Raw genomic sequence first — 8,334 nt, forward strand, 5'->3', positions numbered from 1 at the left:
AACTGTTGGGACATAATGGACACAATGCGGCTTGCAGAAAATCTCCAAATTTTATACACCAGAAAACTTACAAGCAAACAAGTTTTATAAATTACCCCCATTGTCATTTGTTAAGGAGAGAAAAGCCATTTTCATATATCCCTTTTAGGCAATTTTGAGTTAAAGGGGTTTAATCGACCTGCACCAATTTCCAGAATAGACCCCGAAAGTGAAGGAGAACGCAATACGAATGCTCCTCATAAATTACTAACAGAGTTCCAAAAAAAACCGAGCTATTTTCAGAAGTCCCATAAAAGTGAATGGAAAGCACACAGTTAAGATGCGGCCACTGCTGGAAATAGCCTGGCCAGTGTGTGGTTATTTTCGGAACCCCCATAGAAATTAATAAAAGGTGGCCGCGCATGCGCAGCTGCCCTCTGTTCACTTCGGGGTCCTTAGCGTTATGCCATCAATGTCTGGGTTGAGACCACCCCTTTAAAGAGGACCTGTTATCGCTAAATGCAATTCAATCTGCAGACAAAATGGTATCGAGCAGGAGAAACTAAGAAAATTGATATATAGTTTTGATGAAAAACATTTAGAATAACTTGTAATTTATCTATTACTGCTATTTCTGATTTCATTTTTCATGAGGGAGGAGTTATCAGTAACTGACAGCTATCTCTGTATACACACTTACACAGAGAATGCTATCGATCACTGATAACACCTTCCCTGTGTATAGCTATCAGTGACTGACAGCTCTGTATACACACTTACACAGAGAATGCTATCGATCACTGATAACACCTTCCCTGTGTATAGCTATCAGTGATTGACAACTATCTCTGTATACATACACAGGGAATGATATCAATCACTGATAACACCACCCTGTGTACAACTATCAGTGACTGACAGATATCTCTGTATACACACTTACACAGGGAATACTCAATCAATCACTGATAGCCCCTCCCTGTAAATAATGAAGTCAGAAAAAGCTGAGATTTGAAGTTACAAGTTTGAATGGATGTTCCCCCACAGAAATATATATAGCAATCTGCTCAGCTTTCCCTGCTCTATAACATGCAGCTTGCAGATTGCATTGCATTTTGTGGTGAAGGGTCCTCTTTACTGGCAGAGGGGGTCCTCTGTTCAGGATCCTCAACTCTTGGCCAACCTGCAGATCATCTACAAAGAGCATCTCTCACTCTGGACGATCTGTCCTGTTCTGCATTACAGACAACGAAATGATGTAAATATGTTCTGTGCAATACTTAATATCCCCTGTGGTGGCACTGCAGGGAATCTGAACACTGCCAGGTTTCTACACTGATTACAAGTGGAACACATTACATAGTTACATAGTTACATAGTTAATACGGTTGAAAAAAGACAAATGTCCATCAAGTTCAACCAAGGGATAGGTGGGGACACGAATCCCAGAAGGAAGCGAGACTCAGATTTCTACACGTTTTCATAAGCATTTATGTTTTTTACTTTTAAGAATTCGTCTAAACCCTTTTTGAAACTGTCCACTGTTCCTGCTGTGACCACGTCCTGAGGAAGTCTATTCCACAGATTCACAGTTCTCACAGTAAAGAAGCTTTGACACTTCTGGAGACTGAACTTTTTCTTCTTCAGTCGGAGGCAGTGCCCCCTTGTCTTTTGAGCTCATTTTACATGGTACAGCTTTTCGCCGTATTTTTTGTATGGCCCATTTATATACTTGTACAGGTTAATCATTTCCCCCCTTAGACGTCTCTTCTCAAGACTAAATAAATTCAATTCTTTTAATCTTTCTTCATAACTAAGACCCTCCATGCCCCTTATCATTTTAGTCGCTCTCCTCTATACATTTTCCAGCTGCAGTGCATCCCTTCTATGTACTGGTGCCCAGTAGTGTTGAGCGCGAATATTCGAATAATGAATTTTTATCTCGAATATCGCAACTTCGAGATTTCGCGAATATTTCGAATATAGTTCCATATATTCGCGAAATCGAATATTCGTTTTTTTTTTTGTTTTTTTTTATCTGAAAATATATGATTCCTCCCTGCTTCTTGCTTGTGGGTCAATGAGCCATTGGCCCACAAGCAACTGAATTGAAGCTGGAAGGAATCACGTTTTCAGATGGACCAAATATGACGAATATTCTAAATAAAGAATATATTGCTGTATATTCGATTTTAGAATATTCGTCCTATTTTAATCTAAACCAATAATCTCGGTTATAATATTCGAGTTCACGAATATTTCAACAGAAAAATCGTAATGGTTAATACGTGTGCCCGAGCGCATGACAAAATCGTTATTTAATCAACTTCAGCATACACCTCCCCAACAAGCGTCCCTGTCACCATGGGAACGCCTGTGGGTTAGAAAATACCATCGGATCTGAGTTTTCCCTGAGATCGTAAAACCTCAGATCCGAATATTCTATTTCGACAAATATAACACGAATATTCAATCGAATATTCGCGAAATCGAATATGGCACCTCCCACTCATCACTAGTGCCCAGAACTGGACTGCGTATTCCAGATGAGGCAGCACCAGCGCTTTGTAAAGTGGTAGTATTACATCCCTGCCCCGCGAGTCCATGCCTCATTTAATGCATGACAATATCCTGGTGGCCTTAGAAGCAGCTGATTGACATTGTATATTATAATTTAATCTACCATCCACAAGGACACCCAAATCCTTCTCTATAAGTGACTCTCCCAGTGTTACATCCCCTAGGACATATGATGCACAGAGATTATTACTACCAAGATGCATAACTTTACATTTGTCCACATTGAACTTCATTTGCCTAGTTGATGCCCAATCACTCAGAGTGTTCAAGTCAGCTTGTAGTTTGTGGACATCTTCTATAGACCGTACAGTTCTACACAGCTTAGTGTCATCTGCAAAAATAGATATGGTGCTATTAATCCCGTCCTCAATATCATTAATAAATAAATTAAATAATAAAGGGCCCAGCACTGAACCTTGGGGTACACCACTTATAACCTGGGACCATTCTGAATAGGAATCATTGACCACAACTCTCTGGACGCGGTCCTTCAGCCAGTTTTCAATCCAATTACAAACTATACTTTCCAAGCCAATAGACCTTACTTTACTTATTAAGTGTCTATGAGGGACAGTATCAAAAGCCTGTGCAAAATCCAGAAACACTACATCCACAGCCGCCCCTCTGTCCAGGCTACTATTCACCTCCTCATAAAAACAAATCAGGTTAGTCTGACAACTTCTGTCCTTGGTAAACCCATGCTGGTTATCACTTATTATATTATTTATAGTCACATACTCCTGTATATAGTCCTTTAAGATTCCTTCAAACATTTTTCCCACAACAGAAGTTAAACGAACTGGTCTATAATTACCTGTGGAGGACCTTGATCCTTTTTTGAATATGGGCACCACGTTTGCCTTGCGCCAATCTCTTGGCACTGTACCAGTCCCTAGAGAATCCTTAAAAATTATATACAGGGGCACAGCAATGACTGAACAGAGCTCTTTAAGCACTCTTGGGTGTAATCCATCTGGACCCGGAGATTTGTTCACATTTACACTATTTAACTTCTCTTGGACCATATCTACAGTTAGCCAATTGAGTATATCACTGGATGTACTAACAACCCCGGCGCCACAGATATCAGCTCCTTTCTCTTCTTTTGTATATACAGAGCAAAAAAAACTATTTAGGAACTCTGTCTTTTCCTTATCTTCAGTGATTACCCCACCATTACCATTATTTAGGGGCTACCTGCTCAGACCTCGGTTTTTTAACATTTATATATTTAAACATTATCAACTTATTATCGAGGGACCCTTCTAATGAATAAGAATCGTCCCTATAATGAAAATAACAGAAATATTAATATTTATATCAGCAGGATCAAGCCCAGGGGCGTTGCTAGGTTAAAACATTCGGGGCCTGGGCCCCTGATGTTTTGTCCCAGGCCCCGAATGTCCTGCCTGCCAGCTAGATGCAACTGTATTACCATCCTTCAGGACGGCAATACAATTGAATCTAATACCCTGCAAGAGCTGAAGGACCCTTGATGACATCACAGGTCATGTGATCAGTTCTAAATGCAGTAGCTGAAAAAGACCTGAAGGGAGAGGCAGAGCAATGCTGGGAGTTGTAGTTATTTAACTGGGACTGTATGTTAGGGCTAAAGGGAGAGAAGTTATTTACATGGGACAGTAGGGTGGAGTGATGTTATTTACATGGAACTGAAAGTTGAGGGGGTGATGTTATTTACTTGGGAATGCATGTTGGAGGTAGCTGGGCCAGGGTGATGTTATTTACATGGGACTGCATGTTGGAGGTGTCTGGGAAGGGGGTGATATTATTTATATGGGACTGTATGTTAAAAGCAACTGTGAAGGGGGTGATGTTCTTTACATAGGACTGTATGTTGAAGGCGCTGGGGAGGGGGATGATGTTATTTATGTGGGACTGTATATTGGAGGGGGCAGCAGAGATGGTGTGATGTTATTTACATGGGACTGTATGTTGGAGGGGGCTGTATATAGAGAGAGATGTTATTTACATGGGAATGTATATTGGAGGGTAGAGATGACCTTGCGGTTCGCCCGGCAGTCGTTTCACAGCGAACATTGCTCGTTGGTGGTTCGCCGAACGGGCGAACATATGGTGATGTCCACCGGCGCCATATTCTTTTACATTGTGAAGAACTTTGACCCATGATACATCCATCAGGTGGTACAGGACAATTGAGATGTTTCCGCACATGCACATACCCCCTACCTTATAAATAAACCTGATCTGGCCGCCATTTTACATTCAGTCTTTTGCCAGTATAGGGAGAGGTTGCTGTGTGGAGCAGGGACAGGCTGTTAGGGACACCGAACGCTAGCAAATAGGGCCACAAAAGTCCTGTTAAGGACTGGTATAGGTGTGCTATCGATAGGTGTGACTTACTGAGGGGTTTAATATACTTGTATTATACTTTCTAACATAGAAATTGTCTTCTACCTCACAGTTTTTTTTGCCTTCCTCTGGATCAACTTGCAGGATGACAGGCCGAACTGGATGGACAAATGTCTTTTTTCAGGCCTTATGTACTATGTTACTATGAAAGTATATTATAGTGCATTTGTATTGTGCAGCAGTTGTGTACGGTTCTGCTGCGATACTGCAGCTACACAGAGTGCCAAACGCTATTTGAACAAATCATTTCTACTGGTGTGATTTACCAGTTGCCCCCCCAAAAAACTGATTGAAGCAGGGGTGTTATATACCAATAATATACTTTCTATATAGTGCATTTGGGTAGTGCAGCATTTGTTTGCGGTTTTGCTGCATTAACGCAGCTACAGATAGTGGCAAACGTCATTGGAACAAATAATTTCTACTATTGTGATATACCAGTTGCCCCACAAAAAAACTGATTGAAGCAGGGGTGTGATATACCAAAAATATACTTTTTATATAGTGCATTTAGATAGTGCAGCATTTGTTTGTGGTTCTGCTGCGTTACCGCAGCTACACAGAGTGCCAGACGCTATTGGAACAAATAATATCTACTGGTGTGATATACCAGTTGCCCCCCCCAAAAAATGATTGAAGCAGGGGTGTTATATACCAATAATATACTTTCTATATAGTGCATTTGGGTAGTGCAGCATTTGTTTGCAGTTTTGCTACGTTACCGCAGCTACACAGAGTGACAAACGCCATCGGAACAAATAATTTCTACTGGTGTGATATACCAGTTGCCCCCAAAAAAAACTGATTGAAGCAGGGGTGTTATATACCAATAATATACTGTCTATATAGTGCATTTGGCAAATGCAGCATTTGTTTGCGGTTTTGCTGCGTTACCGCAGCTACAGATAGTGACAAACGATATTGGAACAAATAATTTCTACTGGTGTGATATACCAGTTGCCCCCAAAAAAAACTGATTGAAAAAGGGGTGTTATATACCAATAATATACTTTCTATATAGTGCATTTAGATAGTGCAGCATTTGTTTGTGGTTCTGCTGCGTTACCGCAGCTACATATAATGCCAAACACTATTGGATCACAAAATTTCTACTGGTGTGATATACCAGTTGCCCCCCCCCCAAAAAATGATTGAAGCAGAGGTGTTATATACCAATAATATACTTTCAATATAGTGAATTTAGGTAGTGCAGCATTTGTTTGCGGTTTTGCTGCGTTACCGCAGCTACACACAGTGACAAACGCCATTGGAACAAATAATTTCTACTGGTGTGATATACCAGCTGCCCCCCAAAAAAACTAATTGAAGCAGGGGTGTGATATACCTGCAAATACTGCTCTTCTATAGGGACTTTTGTCACAGGGTCATTTTGAAAATGACAGGCAGAGGAAGAGGCAGGCCATTTCGTGGTAGGGGTCGGGCAGATGCACCAGGCTGGAGCCTAAGTGGGAAGTTGCAGAAGGTCGGTGCGATTACGTCAAAGGACGCACCAGATTTGGTTGAATGGCTCACTCAGCCTTCTGCTTCTGCACCCTCCTCATCCTCTTTATCTGCACCCTCTTCACTCTCTGCTGTGTGCACCCCCAAAGACACCACCATTACTACCAGATCCCCTCCGCTCGAGTCAGAGGAATTATTTTCCCATCAATTACAAGACCTTACCGATGCGCAGCCATTCTTGGCATCGGACTAGGAAGAGGAGGTATCAACGGTCGCCACCCAGCAGTCTGACGACAGTACCCAGATCAGGCCAAGTAGGGTGGTCCCCGCTGTTGCTGCCTACTCCGAGATCTCTAATGTCAGTGGTGGTGATGATGATGATGTGTCGCTGGATGTCATGTGGGTGCCCACAAGAGAGAAAGAGGAGGGGAGTTCAGAGGGAGAGACGGAGCAGCAGATAGGGAGGAGAAGGAGGAGAAGCAGGCAGAACTTACAGTGCACAAGAGGCAAAAAGCAGACTGCTAATGTATCTAAAACGAGCCATCCACCATGCACGGTCACATCTGGTGCTCCCAGGACGCCGGCACATGGCTCCGCAATGTGGACTTTTTTAAACGTGTCCGCTGCTGACAATATTGTTGCCATCTGCAGTCTGTGCTGTCAACCATAAGTCGCGGTAAGCCCAACTCTCATCTAGAGACGACCGCCTTAAGAAGGCACCTGGCCTCCCATCACTAAGCCCAGTAGGAGCAACACCGTCAGAACCCACAAAGCCACACTCCTGGTGCTCCATGTCCTGCCTCTTCTCCTCTCTCCTCCGATTTGTCCTCCACTCCACCTTCCACCGTGCCGTCGTCGCATTCATCTGGCAAAAGGCAGGCTTCCGTGGCCCAAATGTTCAAGTGAAAAAACATGATGACGCCAGATAACCCTCTTGCCCAACGGCTGACCGCTGGCTTGTCAGAACTGCTAGCCCGCCAGCGACTGCCATATTAACTGGTGGATTCGGAGGCCTTTAGAAAATGTGTGGTCATTGGCAAACCGCAATGAAAGGTCCCCGTAAGGAAATATTTCTCCCAGAAGGGCATCCCGGAGCTATATAGCCACGTTCAGCAGCAAGTAAATGTATCTCTGGCCCACAGTGTCGGTGCCAAGATATATCTGACCACAGACACGTGGTCTAGCAAACACGGGCAGGGAAGGTACATAAATTTTACTGCCCACTGGGTGAACCTTCTGACGGCCGTCAAGCATGCAACCCGTGGCACCCGTGTGAATTTGGTGTTACCGCCACGGATTGCATGCAGGCCTGCCTCTTCTTCTCCTCCTCCTCCATCCTCCATCTCCTCCTCGGCTGACTCCTCCTTTTGAACTGCTACCGCCTCTTCCGCTGCGCCCCCCAAGCTCCCCAGAACCTATTCGACGTGCCAGGTGAGACGTTGCCATGCTGTTTTGTGGCTGTTGTGCCTGGAAGCCAAGAACCACACCAGTCCTGCACTCCTTTCAGCTTTGCGGTCACAGGCCGATCAGTGGCTAACCCCGCTCAATTTTGCAGTTGGTAAAGTGGTGTGCGACAACAGTGCCAACCTGCTGAGCGCGCTGAAACAGGGCAAAATGACACACGTGCCGTGCATGGCACACGTCCTGAACTTAGCCGTGCAGCGATTCGTTGCCAAATACCCCGGGGTCCAGGACGTCTTGCGGCAGGCCAGGAAAATCTCTGGCCATTTTAGATCTTACACGGCCATGGCTCGCCTTGCTGACGTTCAGCGGCGACACCACCTGCCCATCAGACGTCTGATTTGTGACTGCCCGACGCGCTGGAACTCCAACTTGTATATGCTTGATAGGCTGCTCCGGCAGAAATGTGCAGTTAACGACTACCTGTACGAACTCTGCGGCAGGACAGGTTCTGAGGAGCTT

Source organism: Bufo bufo, chromosome 5, assembly GCF_905171765.1.
Source record: "Bufo bufo chromosome 5, aBufBuf1.1, whole genome shotgun sequence".
Lineage (NCBI taxonomy): Eukaryota > Metazoa > Chordata > Amphibia > Anura > Bufonidae > Bufo > Bufo bufo.